Source organism: Papaver somniferum, chromosome 4 (genome assembly GCF_003573695.1).
Source record: "Papaver somniferum cultivar HN1 chromosome 4, ASM357369v1, whole genome shotgun sequence".
In the NCBI taxonomy this organism is placed as follows: domain Eukaryota; kingdom Viridiplantae; phylum Streptophyta; class Magnoliopsida; order Ranunculales; family Papaveraceae; genus Papaver; species Papaver somniferum.
Genome location: NC_039361.1, coordinates 74,832,551 through 74,854,529, shown reverse-complemented (window position 1 = coordinate 74,854,529; position 21,979 = coordinate 74,832,551). Strand labels below are relative to the sequence as shown.

At 35.8% G+C, this 21,979-nt stretch overlaps 3 non-coding genes across 3 annotated transcripts; all 3 read right to left on the bottom strand.

The window, feature by feature from the left end:
* Positions 1–15,986: 15,986 nt before the first annotated feature.
* On the bottom strand, positions 15,987–16,058 carry LOC113276870. The gene has a single exon (XR_003324663.1). It is a non-coding gene; the product is annotated as a small nucleolar RNA Z267 (small nucleolar RNA).
* A 123-nt stretch (positions 16,059–16,181) lies between these two features.
* Positions 16,182–16,272, bottom strand: LOC113276887. Its single transcript, XR_003324681.1, has one exon. It is a non-coding gene; the product is annotated as a small nucleolar RNA R44/J54/Z268 family (small nucleolar RNA).
* Positions 16,273–16,388: 116 nt separating this feature from the next.
* LOC113276886 lies at positions 16,389–16,480 on the bottom strand. Its single transcript, XR_003324680.1, has one exon. It is a non-coding gene; the product is annotated as a small nucleolar RNA R44/J54/Z268 family (small nucleolar RNA).
* Positions 16,481–21,979: the final 5,499 nt, after the last annotated feature.

Sequence of the window (21,979 nt, the reverse complement as noted above, 5' to 3'; positions counted from 1 at the left end):
TCACGATTTCATGGGAAATAATAACATAAAATAGGGAAAGGTGTCACGGGACCGGGCAACCTAGACGGCCAGCTCTTCCCTGGCCGCAGCCGGTCCCACACCCTGCAATCCCTTGTCTTTCATAATTATTATTTCCCTAATCTCATGAAACTCCTCTGATTCAATAAAACTCATGGTTTCTCCTTAGTTTCACGGCTTCATGAAAAATAATAATATAAAAACAAGGAAAGGTGTCGTGGGACCGGGCTACCTGGACGGCCGACCATGTTCTGGTCGTGGCCGGTACCACACCTTACAATCCCTAGTCTTTCGTAATTATTATTTTCCTCATCTCATGAAACTCCTCAGTTTGAGAAAAAAATCATGGTTTCTTCATGTTTTCTCAAATATTGCTCAAACCATGAAAAAGTCAAAAGTCAGCATGGTCACACGACCGACTAGGCTATTCACGAAAATATATTAAAATATTATTATTTTAATATTCACGAAATATTGATCAAACGAGCATACTTGCTCATTCGAGCAAAAAATCAAGAATTTTGGTCAAGATCAAACTCTTCTGAAAATCCACAATATTGCTCAAATACACACCATAAAATACCGAAACTCTCAGGGTTGAGACACGGACATTATGGTGACACGGGCATGCTCTCTTGACCGACCAAAGGCGACCCTAAGGCTTGCAAAGAGCCGGTCCCACACATCTTAACAATTTTGACCTAATTTGCTCAATTGCTCATATTGGGCCCAAACTCTTTTCAATCAACTTATAGTTTGCTCAAACGACCATCAGCTGGTCCCGTAACCACCAAGGGCCGGTCTCATTCCCTCTTGGTCGGTCCCTTACTTTTCTATAATTAGGTTTTATCACCTAATGCTCAATCGAGCACTATTTCAATAAATGATGAAACCGACATTTAATCATCATTCTTTCATCAACCAGTCAACTAAGGACTCGAACACTCGGGCACCACATGTTCGTCCATTATTCCATGTGGTCGGTCCCTCTATCACTCATGACATATTTTCAGCGATTCATCAATTGATGAACAATTGGTTAAAAATTAGGGTTTCGAATAAACGCTCCACAAATCATCATTCCGAGAAAGATTCAAACACTAATGAATTTATGTTGATTCATCAATCAACATCTGGATCAATCATATAATATTCGTTAATCTACCCATATTATTATTAATATTTTATTGGGTCACGTTACCAATAAATAATTCGTCGAATTGAGCAATACTTGTTCAGTTGCTCGAATATTGATCCAACTATCAGTAATTTTTGAATTGAGTAATACTTGCTCAGTTGCTTGAATATTACTCCAACTATCAATATTCAGTAATTCATCAAATCGATGCTCAGCTGCCGAATTTACAATCTTTGCTAATACGCGCAATGTCAAACTCATTCAAAGAACTACGTCTCAACAGACATGTTTGATCCATGACCCACTGAGCATTTTTCATTCATACTCAATTCAACAAAACCTAGACTCATTGTCTAATCAGTCAACAACTGACTAACTAAATACATGTCTGTCATGCAGACTCCACGATTCGTGAGACATCAATCACGTCACATGGGGGATATCAATTAGGGTTTTGGTCTGGCGGCCTACAGCACGTGGATTCATCCACTCTGAGAAATATGAGTAAGTCGTGCAACGATTGAAGGAGTTAGCAAAGAAGTGGGTGCACGATCAGTCAAGTCTCCACACAACATGGAACTGACTTTATCACGATCTCCCACTTTCCCACTCTTTCATTGCAGAAACCGTCACACTTACTGGGATCAATGTGTTCACTATTCTAACAATATAAATAAGTTACTGATTCTATGATTGAAAGACATCAACATTCATTTACACAGAATTTTTCGAGCAATTACTCTCAAGAATTCATCAATCTACCAAAACTTATTCGAACTCATCAGTTCACAGAAAACTTGAAGAATCCTTCAGCACATCCACAATCCTTGATCATCATTGATCCCACACAACTCTCAGCTTCCCTCGTACAGATCAGCACATCTCCCTCTTTGCGACCAAATTGACTCTGGAACGACCATTGACTTGGTTTAGGCCGAAGTCCTACAGATTGATCTCTCGAATCTAAGCACTCCCCTTACAGTGCATTTGTGTGAGGTTGAACAGTTTGCTCGGTTGAGGAGTCTCGACAGCACGCTCGTCTCTTCAATTCCCTGAAAAACCAGCGAACCGTTTTTCCCCATCCACACCCCAAATCCTATTATTGTCTTTGCAAACCCAAAAATAAAGGTGGATTAGGTTTCAGGAATGCACATAAGTTCAACTTAGAAATGATAACTAAATTAGCTTGGAGATTATTAACTGAACCACAAGCTTTATGGGTATCTCAACTCAAACCTAGATATTTCAGTAACTCCTCTCGCTTTAAAGCTAAAAACCCAACAACCAGCTCTTGGATTCGTAAGTGTAGATATAAAGGGATTTTACTTGTAGAACAAAATAACATATGGGAAATAGGTATTAGTAATAGTACCGATATTTGGGATGACAGATGGATACCCAATATGGAAAATAACCTTAGTAGCTTTAGGACAGCTACTAATTCTCACTTAAAACTTGTGAAGGATCTAATTAATCCGTTCACTCAGAATTGGAACTCAACCTTAGTATTTGAAATGTTACCTGATCACATTGCCAGGTCAATTATTAACACTAGAATAGCTAGAGATAAACCAGATACTCTTAGATGGATCTTGACTAAGTCTGGAGTTTTCACTGTGAAATCTATGTATAACAAACTCATTGAAAGAACTGTGAACCATTACAACCTAGGTCAACCAGACTCTTTTTGGAACAAATTATGGAATTTAAATGTGTCACAAAGAATAAAAATCTTCGCTTAGAAATGTCTACACAATGCCATCTCTACAAATCTGAAATTATCAAAATTTATGGAGGATGTTCATCCTAATTGCTCTTTTGGATTAATGCTGATGAATCCATAGAACATCTTTTGTTATTCTGTCCCTTTGCTAAATCTGTTTGGGCTTCTGAGCTATCTCCATTGGAACTAAACTTTGATGCTTCTATAACTTTTCTGGATATCTATAAGGAATGGATAGGTAAAACAAACTCAATTATACTTATAGAGATTATTTTGACAAAGGCTTGGTTCATATGGAAGGAAAGATGTAATAGAGTTTTTGAAAACAAACAACAAACTAGTGTTCAAGTAGGTTCAGAAATAAATAGATTTTTAGAATTCTGGTATAATAATAACATTCCAACTAGGAAACTATCAAGTGACAAGCAGGAAAATCCCAAATGGACTCCTCCTAAGAAATATTAGCTGAAACTCAATATAGATGTTGCTTGGATTTCTGTTGATATACCTGTAGGTTTCTATTTAATTCTTAGGAATGATGCAGAAGACTTTGAACAAGGTTGTGCAGGACCAGTCTCAGCTACTACCTCTGAATAAGTGGAAGCCTTAGGTCTATTACAAGGCGTTAAATGGGATGTTGAAAGAAAACTGTCCAATTTTACAGTGGAAGGTGACTGCAAGAATCTTTTTGATTATCTTAATGGAAAGGAATCTCAAATAGCATGGCAGAATCAGTCTATAATGGATGAAGTAAGAAGAGTTTTCAACCTTTGCCACAATTTTTTGGGTTTTTATTTTGTACCAAGAACAACAAACAATGTAGCTGATGTAATGGCTAAGGAAGCCAAATCTTTTAGAAACACTCTCAACTGGAGGAAGGAACCACCTTTCATTATTATTCATGCTTTAGAAGTAGATAAATCAAATGTTGAGGTAGACATTACAAGCCCAACATTCGATGACTCTACTCAAAATGTTGTAAGGGTTACTAACTCCCAAAGTTAGTCTTTTGTTATGTATTTCACAAGCTTATAACAGACAACCATTGTAAAATAAGAACAACTAATTCACCTAGATCAACTGCAAATAATATGTACTTCGATTAACTTGTTTGTTCTCCGAGATGCAGGCACTACGAGATTCGGTCTAGACGAAGACGAAGAACTCTCTGGAAAACTCGGGTGCTCGGGAAAAATTTCCACCTTGATTCTTTGTAACTACTAATCAATATTTGATTTTCATGTCTTAATTTCTTCTTTCTAGTTCCTACAATTTCTTTCGTCGAGGTTCTAATATGTTTTCATTCCTTCTCTTTCTAGGTATTGACTATCGGTGCTTGGGAGGTTGCTAGATGATTTGAGTGGTTTTGCGTAATCATTATGGTAATCTTTGTACAACTTTGGATTATGGATGCACTTTTGATAAAGTTTCTGCACGCGTTGATCAATTTTCTAATCTTTTGGACAAAATTACTTTATGATTCTCTCTCATACCACTGCATTCAAGTTAGCCACCTTTCTTTTAATTGCAATATTTTTTTAAAGGGTTGTAAGAAAAATTCCACCAGGTGTTCAACATTCACTAATCATCTAATCGGTGGGGTTTTGTTTATAATTTTTTTGTACCTCGTTCTCTTCTCCCATTTCTTTTCTTATTTATTCAATATCACCAACATGGATGCTGAGCTACTGCAAGTTCAAAAAATAATGGAGTTTACTTCGATAACTGATCATCTCAGAGCTCTAAAAGAACCTCAACTTTCTACGGAAGATTTGATTATGGGAGCTGAGCAGTTCAAATTCATCTTTTTGGGAAAGCCTTATTCTGTTAAGACATATACATTTGGTTAACTAGACAAACAGTTAAAGCAGCTTTGGTCCAAAAGTAAAGATATTTTTATCAATAAAGAGGAGAATTGATGCTTCCTTATGCAGTTTCATACTCAAGAGGAATACGAGGTGGTTAAAATTTCGTCCTTGGTTCCTTGAGGGTGACTTATTAGTACTTGAACCTTGGAACCCAAAAATCCTAAAATCTGTTGTTGGTTTAACCAAGCAACTTTTATGGTTGCGTCTTTACAACATGAAGCCAGGTTTTTCTAATAAAAATATAGTTATGGAGATAGCATCAGCTATGGGGGAAGTCAGAGCTCTATATCCTCCTGACTGTATTGTTCAGAAAGGAAAGGTTCAAAAGGCTTTGGTTCTCCTGGATGTTAGAAACCCACTCTGTAGAGGTTTCTGGATGAAGAATGCAGCAGGGGAAGATGTTTGGATTAGGTTGTACTATGAAAAAGCAACCTTTCAATCTGTGTGGGTTCTGCTATACAATTTATCACAAAGAACTAGAATGTGAAACCATTGTTGCTTTCCTTCTTCAACAGCGGAACGGTTATCTTTCTTCCACTTCTATCCTGGATCCTCCTTCGTGGACAAATCCAGACATGAGAGGTACAAAATCTAGTAAATACTCAAGAAATTAAGTCCAACAAGAGCAAGAAGATCAACATGCAATGGTTAATCAAGAAGATATAAGTAATTCTGGAATGAATCATCTCAATGATCCGATCATGCATGCAGATGCAATGGTGGTCCATCAGCCTATTAGTGTACATGCAGAAACTTCTACTGTTAATCCAGCACAACTTATGTTGGAGGTTGAGAAAGATACGGTTTCCTTAAAGGAACAGAGTGCCGATAACACCTTGAGAAATATTCCTTTGTCTTCTTCTTCTCCGGTGGCCGTGGTTGGCTGTAATGAGCAAGGTATGATACAAATTCAATTTAATAATTCCACAAAGAGAGATAAAGTGGTCCAGAAGCAGGGAAAGAGAATCGGACTTGAAGAGGGTCAGTCTACTGGTCCAAAAGATTTAGTTATAGAAAGAACTGATAATTTAAATATTAGCCCTGGTGTAAATATGGAGCAGCAACTTCAGGCTTTTAGATCATCCATGGGTCAGGGAAGTGGGTTTGGTTCACATATGGATCTTTTAAAATCTTATATTGCTCTAGGAGATCTGGATGTATCTTTTGATGATTTCAATGCTCATAATGTTGACCCTGATAGTCCTCACTCATCTAGAGCTTTTTCAAAACCACTTCAAGCACTAATGGAACACTTTGAAGACACTATGTCCATCCATAATCCCAATGCTGTTAATGTAGATGTTTCAGGAAATGAACACGTTAGTTTAGATGTAAATACTCAATCTCCTAACTCTTTCACTTCATTTCATGGCACTGTTTCAGAGAAAAACCACTCTAAGAGGTTTAAAGCAACCACTTCAAGCACTGATGGCAAGGTAACCACCCTTTCAATATTATCTTCTCAGTATTACATTACTTTTATCTTGAATTTACTTATTGCTAGTGATATTTCTAGTTCTATAACTCAGATCAGAAATTGCTCATCTCAATTTTATAGTTTTCACGTTACGAAAATCTTATCTTGGAATGTCCAAGGCCTAGCTAGTAAGGATACAAGAGATCATCTAGGAGACATTGTCAAATTACATAATCATGACATTATCTTCTTAGTAGAGACGAAAATTGGATTGGAGAAAGCTAAATTTCTAACCCAAAGATATAATTATCCTAATTTTCATTTTATTAGTTCAGTTGGTCTCTCTGGTGGTGTTGTTTTATTATGGAAAGATGGGTTTCCTTGTGACATTGTTTGTAGTAAAGATAACATGGTTCATCTGTTAATTATTTGTAATCCATCTAGACAAGAATGACTTCTTTCATGTGTTTATGGGTCTACTCAGTATGAGCTTAAACAACATCAATGGGAGTTTATTAAGGAAATTGGTGAAAATGTATTCAAACCATGGGTTATCCTAGGTGACCTAAATATTCATATTTCAAAAGGGGATGCTTCAAGTAGTGTGGGTAATCTAGATAACTGGGTTCGTAACATTTTAAATGATGATGGACTTATGGACTTAGGTTTTGTTGGATCCCATCATACTTGGTCTAATTGAATTAATGGAAATGGATACAAAAGAGCTAGAATAGATATGGCTTTTCATAATTTTAATTGGATTAGAGAATTTCCGGACTCTAAATTGCTTCATCTCCCTTTTCTAGGATCGGATCATAGGCCTATTCTTCTGATTACTGAATCTGATTCTATCAAGCCTAGAAATGTTTGGAAGTTTTTCAGATGTTGGCTTAGAGATCCGCATTGCTCTGAAGTTATTGCAAAGTCTTGGGATTCTACTTCAGATGACCTGAATTTATCTCAAAAACTTTGTAATGCTAGACGCATGCTTTCTAAATGGAATAAAGAGTATTTTGGAAAAATTGGTTTTCACATTAAATACCTGAAAAATAAGTTGTTGTTCCTCCAAGATCAACCCTACAGTGATGCTATCTCTCAAAAGATTCATCTTACTGTTCAAAGGCTGAACTACTGGAAGAAGATGGAGGCTGATTTTTGGCAACAAAAGTCTGGTGATCGTTGGCTAAAAGATTCTGATAGTAATACGGCTTATTTCATTCTTTGGCCAACGGGAGAAGGTCTAGAAATCATATATCTGCACTTAGAGATGATCAAGGGAATTGGTTCCATTCTCATAAGGAGTTAGAGTCTCTTCTCACCAGACATTTTGCTAAGTCTACAAACCCTCGGTTTAAGCATAATTCTTTTAATATAATCTCTTCAATTATAACTCAAGAGGAAAATACTTCTTTAATTTACATACCTACTGAAGAAGAGATTTTTAATGTACTCAAGGATATGCCAAGTTGGAATTCACCAGGTCCAGATGGATTCCCAGCTGGATTCTTTTTATCACAATGGCAAACAATTGGTAAAGATGTTGTTGGTTTGGAGCAGCAATTCTTTATTACCAAGCAAATGCTGCAGTATAAACCACATTGTTACTTGTCTACTCCCTAAAACTCTTCACCCTTCAACTCTTTATGATTACAGACCAATTGGTTTGTGTAATATAACATACAAGATAATTTCAAAACTCATAGTAACAAGAATGAAGCCACTGATGGAGAAAATAATTTCACCAACTCAAGCGGCTTATGTTCCTAAGAGATATATTAATGACAATATTTTCATGGCTCATGAATTAATTCATTCTATGAAGAAGTCTAAGAAAAAAGTTGGTTTGGTAGCTCTAAAATTGGATATGTAGAAGGCGTTTGACATAGTTGAATGGAGTTTCATAGATAAGATGCAATCTTCATTAGGATTCTGTGAGGACTGACGTACTATTATTTCTTATTGCATTTCAACTACAACAATGGCGATAAGACTGAATGGTAGTATTTGTCAGCCTTGCACTCCTACTAGAGGACTGCGACAGAGGGATCCTTTATCCCCCTATCTCTTTGTCATCTGTATGGAATACCTAGCTAGATCTTTGATACATGTAGAAGCTAACAAACAACTCTGCGGTATACAAGTTGCGAAAAATTCGCGGTCGGTTAATCACTTACTATTTGCAGATGATTGCATACTTTTTTTTCAGGCTGATCAGTCAAGTATTACTCAAGTGCAGTCTTGTCTGGAAAACTTCTATAATATCTCGGGTCAGTTAATTAGCTTTTCAAAATCATCAGCTTTTGTAACAGGCGACTGATCAGAAGATGCTAAGTTAGATTTCAGGAACAAACTTGGAGCAAAGCAACTTAGTTCAACAGATAAATACTTGGGTTTGCCTATACTCTTGGGTAAATCGAAATCAACTTCTTTTAAATCCATTCAGGAATCCTATGAGAATAGATTTCAAGGTTGGTGCTCGAAAACGCTTAACCAAGCAGCCACATCAACTTTAGTTAAATCAGTTCTCAATTCCATCCCTACTCATTACATGAGTAGTTTTAGGTTGCCTAAAAATATCATTCATAAGTTAGATTCAGCGCAAAGGAAATTTTGGTGGGGTCATAAATCAAATCGTGGATTAAACATGATAGGATGGAATTCTTTATGTGTTCCTAGAAATGAAAGAGGTTTGGCTTTTAGGAATCTTTAAATATTTAACTTAGCTTTGATTATCAAGCTAGCCTAGAGATTATATACAGAAGAAGATAAACCTTGGGATCAAATAATGAAATCAAAATACTCCCCATCCTCTAGTTTTCTTTACTTACAAGAATCCCCTTATACCTCTTCATGGAGATGGAAAAGTTTAGAAGTTGGTTTATTCTATGTGAGGAAATTTCACTGATGGGAAGTCAGAGATGGTAATAATATCTTAATATGGTATGATAAATGGGTTGTAGGTCTTGATTCTCCTCTTATACCCAAGGAAACTTGAAAACCAGCTAGACTGGTTTATGTTTCTGATTTGGTGTTGGATAATCCAAGAAGATGGAATTCTAGTCTCATTTCAAATGTTTTCCAAGCTGATATAACACAATTAACTCTTAAAGTGCATGTAGTTCAATATGGGAGATATAAACTAATCTCGGAGCCAAACAGAACAGGTATCTTTACAGTTAAATCTACATACAGAGCTTTAACAAATATTTCTAGAGAATCTCAACTAAGGAACTCAGACAGATTACAAGTCAATTGGAGTAAACTGTGAAAAACTCAAGCTCCTCATAAGATTAAGTTGTTCATTTGGAAATGTCTTAAATCTATAGTTCCAACCAGAGTTAAATTTAGTGGTTGTACCATTAATGCAGATATAACTTGTCCTAGATGTTCTCAAGATGAAGAGACATTGCAACATTTGCTAGTTCAATGTGATTATTCTAGATCAGTATGGTTAGCTATGAATGTCAACATATCAACCTTACAATATCAGAATATTGATATTGCAGTTTGGATAGATAGTTGGTTTAATGATTCAATTACTTCTTCTACAGAGGATAGTCACAGATGGTTATTAACTCTAATGATCACAGTTTGGCATATTTGGAAGAACAGATGTTCAAAACTCTTTGAGAATAAAAATAAAAATGTATTCATTACAGTATCATCAATTAAAAGCATGGTGGAACAATGCGTAAGTCATAACCTTGTGCCAAGAAAGATTGTATTCCAAACTTGGTCTCCTCCTCCTTTGCATGTGTTTAAAATTAATGTGGATGCTTCCTGATACTTCGTATTTTTCATTTGGTCTAATAATTCGTAATTCAACAGGGCAATGTCAAGCATCAGAGGTAAATACTTCAATGGAGGAATAGACTGAATGTCTAGCTATGAAGGAAGCTATGTTATGGGATAGACAATGTGGTTTGCAAAAAAGTTACTTTTGAAGGCGACAGTTTGAATGTAATTAACTCCATCAAGCAGGCTACTTCCTCAGTTCACTGGTTGAATCAAGTAATTATAGATGAAATAAAGCACCTGCTAACAATGCTTCTCATGTTATAGCAAAAACCTCTAGGATTGACAGATCTTCTTTTGATTACTTTAGTATTATCCCAGATATATTTTGCCAAACTATAGAAGAAGATCAGTTAGCTATAAATGTAAGTTATGTAAATTAATCTTAGTAATATAATGTTGGTTTGCATAAAAAAAAACTTACAAAAAAAAAGGAATCCTTATCCTTACTAAAGAAGTCGTGTAAAAAATAATGTAGGTAATACCAATTGGTCCTACAAATAATATATTAGAGAGAGTCTAGTCCAATTGACCTAGTCAATTGTATGTGTAGTCCTATTTGGTCTTAAAAATTATAGTTTGGTCCTAAAAATTATAGTTTGGTCCTAGGGTGATGTCATGGATGATGTAAATGTCATCTTGTAGTGGTAGAAATACCCTTATATTATTGTTTGGTGCTAGAAAATAATGGTTTGGCCCTAAGGTGACCATATATATACAAAAATTTAATAGAAAATATCTCATTCTCAGATTTACTTTCTCTCTCCTCTTTATTTTCATATCTAGTTTCTCTCCTCTCTTTTTTTTCTGCTGCTGCAAAGAAACAATGAAGATTTATGTTTTTTTTCTAGGGTTTTGATTTTCAGAGATGATGAATACGATTTGCAGAGATGATGAAGACGATGAGTCATATAAAGATGATGAAAACGACGAAGATGAAGATGTTGTTGAAGACGACGAACTCAGTTTTGAAGATGTTGTTGCTGTTTTGATGATGAAGACGATGGTGTTTTGAAGTTTCTGCTGCTGTGTATGATGAAGAAGAAAAAAACAATGAAGAAAATGAATATAATCTTGAATCTTCATCTCGGATCTCTGTTCTTGATTTTCTTTCGTCTTCTTCATCGTTTTGATGTTTGTTGCTCGAGTTGGTGATGATGATGAAGATGAAGACGAACTCAAGATAGATCTGTTGTTGTTGAAGATTTAATTAGGTTTTTAGTTTCTTGATGTTGTTGCGATTGGAGACGATGATGAAGATGAACTCGTAAAACCCTAGAAATCTGTTGCTGCTGTTGAAGATGAAGATTTATGCGTTTTGTTGTTGTTGTTGCTGCTGCTTAAGATGAACTTCATTCCTGGAATGAACTTCATTACTGAAATGAACTTCATTTTTGGAATGAACTTCATTACTGAAATGAACTTCATTTTTGGAATGAACTCTGTTTTTATATAAATGAACTCTTTTTTTATATGGAGTTCATTCCTGGAATGAACTCTGTTTTTTTAGCTTTTTATATGGAGTTCATGAACTATGTTCTTTTAGCTTTTTTATATGGAGTTCATTCCTGGAATGAACTCTGTTTTTTTTAGCTTTTTATATGGAGTTCATTTATGGAAAGAACTCTGTTTTTATATGGACTTCATTTCTGGAATGAACTCTGTTTTTTTAGCTTTTTATATAGAGTTCATTTCTGGAATGAACTCTGGTTTATATGTTTTCTGAAAAAATAAGTACAAATTAACAGGAATTCATTTTGACGAATGAACTGCTACAAGAAAATAAATAAAAATTAACACGGAAGGATACTTTTGTCTGTTTTATATTTTTAAATAATTATGGACCAAACAGTAAAAGTGTTTTCCCAAAGGACTAAACAGACATGGGCCCACCTCAAAAAGGACCAAACAATATTTTCCCAAAAATAATCACCTTTTCTCTCTCCTCAAAAAAGAGCTCCCAAATGGTGTTTTTTTTTCCTTCCCTTTTTTTCTTTCCTCTTCGCCCATGGCAGAGTAAATCCTTAGCTAGCCCCAAGGTGAAGTAAGATCATGATTGAGGAGGAACGGATCTGACTTGGAGGTTTAATTGCATAGATGTGCTGTGGTATTTGTCTTTGGTGTTTTCAGTAGTATGTTTGGATTTGTTATTTTTGTTTTAGGTTTAGGATTTTCTTTTATTTCCTATCTGTTCTTATTTATTGATTGATTGTTTGGAGGTTTGGGTGAATTTGTTGAGATAGATGTCGATCTATTATCGCCCAATCTATTCCTTTTTGATTTACCTTGTTATTTCATTCTAATTTCTTCGATTGAGCCTGTGGAGATAGATGTCGATCTATGCTCTTTCGATCTGTTCCTTTATCGTGTCTTGATATTCTCTTTTACTGTTCTTGTTCTCCGATTGATCCTGTGGAGATAGATGTTGATCTATGATCTTTCGATCTTTCCCCTTTTAGTTTCTTCTCTCGGCTTTCTTAGAATGACCATAGGTGTATATGATCATGTCTGTTGGGGCTAGTGTCTTTTCAATTTCTAATTTGTGATTTTGTATCTATTATTAAAATGTTCTAATCCATGGTTGGGTGATCTCTTTCTTATTAGAGACATAGTAATCGAATTTCGAATAGGCCTTTTTTACCTTTTGTTTTTGGAAGTGTTGTGCTTAGGATGTGGTAAATTTTACAAAAAATATGTTTGTATTAAATCCCTCATAAGCTTGGGTCTCTTATAAGTAAGAGGGTTTTCGTTTCTCTTAGCCGAGGCTAATGAGCTCCCCAGTATGGGTTTTGCTCGAAATAGGAGATCTGGAATTGGTGTATAACAAGTGAATGTTTTTTATTGAAGCTGGTTAGATTAAAAAAGCTCTAGAGCTTTACTGCAATTAGTCATAATCAGATTTGAAATATGGGTTTATTATGATCTTGAGCTTCCTTGTTAAATTAGGATTCTTTATAATAGTGTTGTTCAGTGAGGATAAGAATTGTTATCAAGTGATCATCCAATGTAAGTTGTAATTATAAGTTGATTGAAAGCTCAGTATGAGTGAAAAGTGAGTCTTATAAGAGAGCGGTCTATGTTTGGAGGCCAAATTTTCCTTGTCTCTGGAAGTGTGGTGCCCTTGAATGTGGTTAAAATTTTAAAACAGTCAGTTTGTTAGAAGTAAGTGTTCGATGTTGTTTCTTCTTACCCGAGGCTATTGGGCTCCTTAGTAGGGTTATGCTCGAGGTAGGAAGTCTGGAGTTGTAGTAACACAAGTGAGTGAATTTTAATGAATCCAGTGGCTTAGATAAGTATAAATATTTTGAACGTTAGTCATAGTCAGATATGTTATTACGGGTCCTAAAAAAACTAAAAATTCAAAGAGCATCCTTGTTCAGTTAGAATTCCCTTTTATTAGGGTTGTCAGATTAGGAAATGGATTTGTGTTAGATGACCTTCCATCGTGAGCTGTAGTTGTAGATGAATGTAAGCTCCGTATGCTCTTGGTGAGTAAAATGTTGTCTTTTTTAAGAGTGGTCTGAGTTCTAAGTGTTATTAGATAATTTTAATTGGTTTATTGACTTTTTTTTTTCAGTTTCTTTTAAGGGTTTCGGTTTTTTTAGTCCTTCTTCGTTAGTTTTCCTTGCAAGGTCGTATTGATTAGAAAGGAAAAGTTTAGTCTAATCCTTGGTTTTTTGTATTTTCCTAGAATCATAACATCTTTTTTTTTCCTCTTTAGTTCATTGCATGTTAGGGTTTTTTGGATATTTCTAGTTTTTTTTCTCTCTAGTGGAGTTTCCCTTATTTTCTTCTTCTCCTTTTTTTGGTGTTGTTTTGTCGTCACATTTATGCAACTATGGCCAGGTCTAGACCTCTAATCGTCTGATCTGAAAAGCTCGAAGGCTAGCTACTTCTTTCTCTTGGTTTCTTCCTCTAATTTTCCTCCTTGTTTACTTTTGGTCTGTTGGGTGCCTCTCTTTTTTGCAAGCAAAGAAGGGTCTTCAGAACTTTGTTGGTGGTCAGGACTAAGGCGCAAGATGACTTCATTTCAAATTCACTAAAAAACAAAACCGTTGAACAGGATTAGATTTGGGGCTATACAGGGGCCTTTATTCTTCTAACTTTTTCTAAAGATTATCTGCTTTTTTAAGTTCAATAGTGGTTTTTGCCTTTAGCATACGTAGGTCTGATCATCAGGTTTCTGCATCATTAGGAGTATCATCTTGGATTAATTTTAGGAGCTTGTTGAGATTGTTTGGAGGTTATTAAATTATCTGTTGGTCACTTAGTTTAGGGACCTTAGATATACTTACTAAAACAAAATCAATAGTTAAGGGTTTTATCAAATTGGGTTCTTGTACAGGGTTTTCTATTAATCTTCTTTTTTTATTTGTCTTAATGCTTTCTTATTTAGTGAGTATTATAGCATTTAATATAGTCATTGGTAATTCTTCCTTTCAAGAAAATATGACTGATCCCGTGAAACAACATGATGTTGAAATCATTGTTGGTTATGTAGTGTATTGGTCCGATTTCATAAATCGTGACTCTTGTACTTGTATTTCTTTGGATGTACATTTCTCATTTTATAAGTTCTTGATTCGAGAAAAGCCTAAAATGGCATCTTCAATCGCCAATGGGACAAATTATTTACCATGCACAAGCCATCGTGACACTTCTATTATTAGTCTTGCTATTGATAGAAGTGCTCAGGACCATAGATTGATAGTTTTATCACAAGTGAAGGTGCTCATCTTCCACAACTTACTTGTAGCAACATACATACATCCAACATTAAAAGACAGCTCATTGGATACCGATGGAGAACAAAGATTTTCAGAGAAATTGAGGAATTATAAATGTAATTTTATCTTTCTAGGTAGTTTTATTACAATTTTATGGATTTTCGGCGTTGCACTCTTTTCCTTAGCCAAGGATTTACCACAATGGATTTTCTTTGACAAGGTTTTTAACGAGACAACTAAACCAAACCGAGTCCTACTTTTTTCAAAAGTCTTCAAATTTATTCCCTGTGTATTTCGTTTTTGCTGGTGATCAAGTCCAGGGTATTTACCCTGTTTATTAATATGTATCGATTTAATCTTAAAAGAAAAAAAAATGTATGTCATTTACTAAAGAAATAATTTATTTTCATTAAATTTTTTTGCATCATCCTAAATTCTATCAAGCAAAATAAAAAACAAAAAAAAAACCCTCCCAAGTAGAATTCCTGGCTCCATCCAAGAGAGCAGAAAGATGATCCCACTGATCCATCTGTTGCAGTTACCGGACTCAAAAAAATTATAGGTTTAAAAACATTTAAAGGGGCAATGAAAAATTAATAATGCATAAAATTAAATGGAATTTTACAAGATATCGCCATTTGATTAGAGTTTCACATAATACAGCCCCATGAGATTGATCTTATGATAGTAAAGCCGCGTAGATTTGTTGTATCCACCCACCGTCCATCCTTGCTAGCTCTTGGAGATCAAGGTATTTCTGGCTTTACTATCTGAACGGGCTTATATTTGATCTTACAACAGTAAAGTACCCGACACTGTAGATTTGTCATACCTTTTCTTGCTTCTCACCGTAATCAACCATATTGAAAAAATATTATGCTCCGTTTGACGAGAAACTCCTTAGCCGCATATGAACGAGCCTATGGAAAATCTATAGAAAAATTAAGCAATGGAAGTTTTAAAGTTAGATCTTCCAAATTTTACAGCAGTCACAACTTAAGAATGAGAATCTTCCAAACCTACAAAACCAAGAAACAGATCACAACTAATCCTACAAAATTGATTTGATTTAAATCAAGATAAATGCCTCAGCGGTAGTGACAATTAACAAACAAATCATCATCCTTTAATCTGATAATTACATGTATATAATACATCATTGGCACTGAATCAATCTAAATCTCGCATTATAAATAGGCTCGATCAAAAACAATTGTTCAAAAAACTAATAATCCAAGAGAAAAATTCAAAAAAATAAAATAAAATATGCAAGACAATGTAAGCAAAATCAATCAGTGATTAGGTGCCTCAGTTTTAGGTTGTGTTCACAGCTGTTAACTCATAGTATATTTAATACCATCATTGACACTAATCAAAGAACAAAGAACAAAAAAAAAAAAAAAAAAAAAAAAAAAAAAAAAAAAAAAAAAAAAAAACCCTAATAAGCTAAAATCAACTGAAAAACAAATTGAAACTTGCCATGAAATTTTATGAATATGCATCAGAGAGATTCCCAAGACGTGTCAACATATTATTATCCTAAAAGGATTTCTGATGTCCCTGTCTGTTTTATCATCACTTGCAAATTCTAGTCAAATCCAACAAGAAATTTTAATAAAGCCGATACTCGAAATCAATTAATTAAAATCTAAGCTAAAATTGAAATCACAGATCACGGAATACTATTTGAAGTGTTCATCCATATGCATCAGAGAGATTCCCAAGACGAGTCAACATTTTATTATCCTTACAAGGATTTCTGATGTCCCTGTCTGTTTTATCATCACTTGCATAAGAGAACAACAGAAAACTCAAATCTTAAAAACAGAAGAAATTAAAAAATTAAGGCTGATGGAATAGCTTAAGAAGAAAACAGACTGCGCAGCCGTAAAACACTATTTGGAACCGTTTTTGCTATGACACCTAGAATTTTGCAGAGCCAATTTATAGGATACTGAAACTAGGGCAACAAAAGAAAGAGGGATTATGAGAAAGCGTTTTGGCGGCCTACCATAAACAGGGGTACGTGAAACTGATTCGTAAGCCGTCTAATTGGGCCAAAACCCTAAGGGCTAATACAAGTCCAATAAGAGCAAGCACCACGGTAACATTGGTGAGCATAGTTAGCCAAACTTCTCTGCAATCCTGCGATCGAGCAACGGCCAATGAGTAATGATAACAAAATTTTCTATATTCTGTAGTAGTTAGCTAAGTCATGACAGGTGGGAACTAACCATTTGTAGTACCGCTAAGCTACAACTCAGGTCGTAGAATTTTATTGTTTTTGTCGACCTTTTTACCCTATTTAGCTTACCAACTTAGGTCGTAGAATTTTATTGTTTTTATTGACATTTTTATCCTATTTATAGAATTGTTTGACATTTTATAATTTACACATAAACCTGTCTATCATTTTGAAACGGAGATAATAAGTTTTTTGTTGATTATTATTTGTTAGGGTTAATTGATGAGTCAATTGTTTATTTTCTTTTTATTTTGTTTAATTTTGGTTAAGTTTATTACAATTTTATTTTGTATAATGGATGATTATATGATACCTCAAGAACTTGGAAATTTAAACTCTAAAAACTTCGATTTTAGTGAAGATGATTTCGACTTAGATAACCAAAAAAAATATCAAGAATCACCTATCGGAACACAAAGAATGGAAAAGAAAAAAAAAAGAAAAAAAAGAAAAAAAAAAGAAGGTAAGATCGATAGTATGGAAACATTTTGATAAGGTGGAAATCATAGCCGGTGGACTAATAAAAAGAAAACTTTGTTGTTTGGTCCTAGGCTCATATAGTTATTTATAGTAGGGTCCAATCGGATTTTATCCTTATCTTAAGGTCCAAAGTTTTTTTAATCAAGAAAATGACTATTATACCCTACTACTAAATACGTGTGAAACAACAGATTTCTCAGTATTCCATATGTGTACTGCTGATTTATAATCTAAAAAAGAATACTTTTATTTCAGTATTCTTTTTTTTTTTTGAAAAGAAGATTCCTTTATTTATTAAACCAGAACTTCTCTTGGGTAACGAGTCCCCATTGAGTCATTCATTAGAATTACATTTAGGAATTCAGGATTAGTGTGATCCCATACATTTGTCGAAGTACTGTTGATGTTGTCATTCCCATTGTGTCCATCTGCCGCCTGGTTAGCTTCCCTGTATATGTGTATTATCACATACCTTCTTAGTTGTTGCAGATTTTGTCGTATTTCTCGTAGCATGTTTTGAATGATCCAAGGGGCCTCAGAATGTTCCTTCTTGATTAGAGTCAACAAGGTTGTCGAGTCTGTTTCGAAGTGTACATTGTGCCATTCTTTTGTTGTTGCCATCCTTGCCGCTAGCAGCAAAGCCCAAGTCTCCACTACTATCGTCGTTGTTTTGCCAATAAGTGCATCCATTGCCATGAGGATCGAGCCCTGTTCATTTCTGCATATCCATCCTGCTCCAGCTGCCTCTGGTGTACCGTACCTGTCCATTTTGCTTGCTCCATCAGTATTGATTTTCAGCCATTGATTTTGTGGTGCATCCCATTTTATCCATCTAGTTATTGTTGTTCTTCCCTGCTGTTTCCCTACTTCTGGGTGTGTGAATATGCTATGTCGTGTTGCCCAGTTGTATTCTTGGCTCAACAGTAAGGATATATGGAATGTTTGTTGCGGTGTTTGCACACTGTTTTGGTATACCCTTGCATTTTTCGCTAGCCAAATATTCCATATTGTGTAACAACACAATGTGAAATCTTCCTTGGAGTCCTGCATTTTTAGAAATTCCTCAAAGTTAGACGGTGGTTGTCTCGCAGTTGGTGTTGTTGTACTGTTGTGTTGCCTTGCTGTATCTGTTGGCAGATGGTAGCGGCTAATGTATATGGTGGTAGGACGATGTCGTTGTATGCGTTATACATGGCTGCACTTCTGTTGGCATGTCTGCACAAAATTTCCCATGTCTCCTTGGCCATGGGGCATTCAAAAAGACAAAGTTGGACTGTTTCCCGTTGTAAGTTACAAATAGGGCACATATTGGTACTTACAATGTGCCTATAGTGCAGTCCTTCAAAAGTTGGTATTCCATCGTGGCTGACTTTCCAAAGGAAAAGTCTGATTTTTTGGGGACAGTTCATTTTTCATAAGGTGTTGTACCTTTTTTCTATGTTAAATGCCTCGGTCTGTGTAGGTTGGTTTGTTGAAGAGATCTGTTGTTGTAGAATAATCTCATATCCACTCTTGACTGTGTACTGTCCCGAGTTGGCATGAAGCCAAATTGGTTTGTCGGGTGAAGCTGGGTTTGGAATATGGATTACTCTGATTGCACACTACTTATGTGTGGCTGGAATATCTGCTCTAACAATTTGGTGTTCCAATTAAATGAATGTGGTATCATTAATGTACTTACCAAATTGTTACCAAAATTTCCCAGAGATGGAAGACGTGCAGCATGGGTATCCAGTTGTCTTTTATTGTTGTCGTTTTTCCATCTCCTATCCGCATTGCATAGTTTTCCTGTGCAAAAAGAGCCGTTTTTGTTAGGTTCTTCCACGCCGGGATGGCTGCGGCCGGTGGTGTTGTAATTCTTCGCAGGATCGATTCATCCGCCATGTATTTGGCTCTGTACATAGTGTTGAAGATTGTGTTTGTCCTAGCATGCATTTGCCAAATCCTCTTTCCCAGTAGAGCCAAATTATGCATCCTGGTATTCCTGATGCCCAGCCCTCCTTGTTTCCTTGGTAGATTGAGTTTCTCTTTACCAATCATATGCAATTTCCTTGTTGTTTTATCATGTCCCCAAAAAAAATTCCTTGTGATTTTGTCAATTTTGTGATGGACATGTGTTGGCAGCAATTGAGTTTGCATAATGTGATTAGTTATGGGAAGTAGACTTGAGTTTATGAGCATCCATCTACCAGCTTGGTTGAGACACTTTGCCATCCACCCTTTGGCTTTTCTCTGCAGTCTTTGCAGTAGCTGGGCAAATATTGGTGATGAATTTATTCCTTGCTTGAATTCCACATCCAAATATTTAGGTGGATTCGAAGTTGTAGGGATGTTGAACATTGTTGACAGCCACTCTGTTACACCTGGATTCGTGTTTGGATGGTGTATGATGACTGATTTTTGCAAGCTGATTTCTTGGCCTGCCGAGCTTGAATAGCTGTGTAGTACCTTGTTGAGGTTATCACAAGTTTTCTGATCTGATGTGCAGGTAATGAGTAAGTCATCTGCATACATCAGGTGGAGTATCGGAGGATTTTTTGTCGAAATGCTCAATCCTTTCAGCTTGCCTTCATTTTCCAGGATTGCTAGATTGGTGGATAGGATTTCTGTGCACATTATGAAAATGTAGGGGGACAAGGGGTCTCCTTTCCTGAGTTCCCTTGTTGGCTTGATGTGGCCCCGAGGTGATCCATTGATGTTGATAGAATATGTCACTGTAGTTATGCATACCATATATATTCTACAAACTTGGATGGAAAACCTAAAGATATCAAGGTTTGTTTCACAAACCCTTATCTAGACTGTCATATGCCTTCTTTATGTCTAGTTTCATTGAAATTTTTGGGTTTTTGGTTGGCGATGTAGAACGGATGTGATGGAAAATTTCAGTGGCAATGGATATGTTATCATGAATAGCTCTGTTTGGAACAAAAGCACTTTGGTATGGACTGATCATAAGCTGAAGTATGGGTCTCAGTCTGTCCACAAGAAGCTTGGAAATAATTTTGTGTACCACATTGCAAAGACCAATGGGTCGAAATTCATTTGCTGAGGTTGGGTTATCTGATTTTGGGATGAGAGTAATGTTTGTGTGGTTGATGGGGTTTGCCAGCTCCACGTTTTCAAAAAAAATTGTCACCAAGTCTATGATTTGCGGTTTAATAATGTCCCAAAAGGTTTTGAAAAACTTACTTGTATATCCATCCGGCCCTGGTGCCTTCTCTGATCCAATACTTTGAATAGCTTTGTGGATTTCCTCAATGGTTGGTGCTTTCATCAATTGGGTGCAGTGAAACTGTGATATCCGAGGTGTTATGTTGGAAAATAGTTGCATGTCCATCATTGTAGGTTGTGCTATATATTGTTGTTCATAATGTTGGATCAGCATTGCACTAATTTGTCTTTTATTTTACACCTATCTTTGATTTGCATCTAGTAAGTGAATGTGGTTGATTCTGTTGTTGATGGTTGCTTTAGTTTGAAAGAATTTGGTGTTGAGGTATCCATATTTTAACCAATAAACTCGCGATCTTTGTTTCCAATACTCATCATGACAATGAAGGAGCATCAGGTGTGAATTCCTAGTATCTCTTTCATGCTTCAGCCAAAAGATCAGTTCATTTCCTGTTGTGGTTGCACATTTTGATTGTGCCAACTGTATTTGAAACTCAGCTTCCTTGAGGAGTTCAGGTAGGTGACCAAACGTTGTTTGTGCCATTGTTGTAGTGTCACAGTTGTTTCTCTCATTCTTGTTAATAGGTTTTGTCCTACCGTCTCAGCCTCCTCATGGGTGTAATTTTGTTTCCAGGCTGCAATAAAAATGTCTTTCATTTGTGGATGTAGGAACCACAAGTGTTTAACTCGGAAGTTTTTTGTGTATCTTCTAGTTATTTCTCTTTCGTGCGGAAGGAGTGGTGCATGGTCTGACCCAATTCTCGGTAAATGTCTGAGTAAAGCTTGTGGGTGGTTATCCAACCATTGTTGGTTTGCGAGTCATCTGTCGAGTCTCTCCATAATGAAACTGCCATCTATCTGATTGTTGGTCCATGTAAACGTATCTCCCTTGTAGCCTAAATCAATAAGGCCATGAGTATTTATAAAATTGTTGAAGATTCTAACCTGATTGTTGGTTACCGTCCTTCCTCCTTTCTTTTCAGTTTGTTCCACAATTTCATTGAAATCACCCATTAGAATCCAGGGAACAGTTGGTAGAGTCATAATGTTGTCAAAGTATTGCCAAATTTCTGCTCTTGGTGTTGGTTGGGGAGGTCCATAGACGCCAGTAAACATCCATGGTGGAGTAAGCTGAGGTTGAGTTGTTGTGATATAGGCATGAATTACATTTTGATTTGCAGATAAAATAGAGATATTAAGGTGGGATGTCCACATTAAGCAGAGGACATCCTTATGTCCCTCACAAGGTACAGTAAAAGAACCAAAAAAAACTAAGGAAGTTCCTAAAAAAGACATATGTGACACAGTCGTTAAAGTTTCAGACAAAAAAAGCAAAGAGGGTCTAAATTTACGTGTGTATTCACGTAATTTAGAGACTGTCAAGGCATTATGAA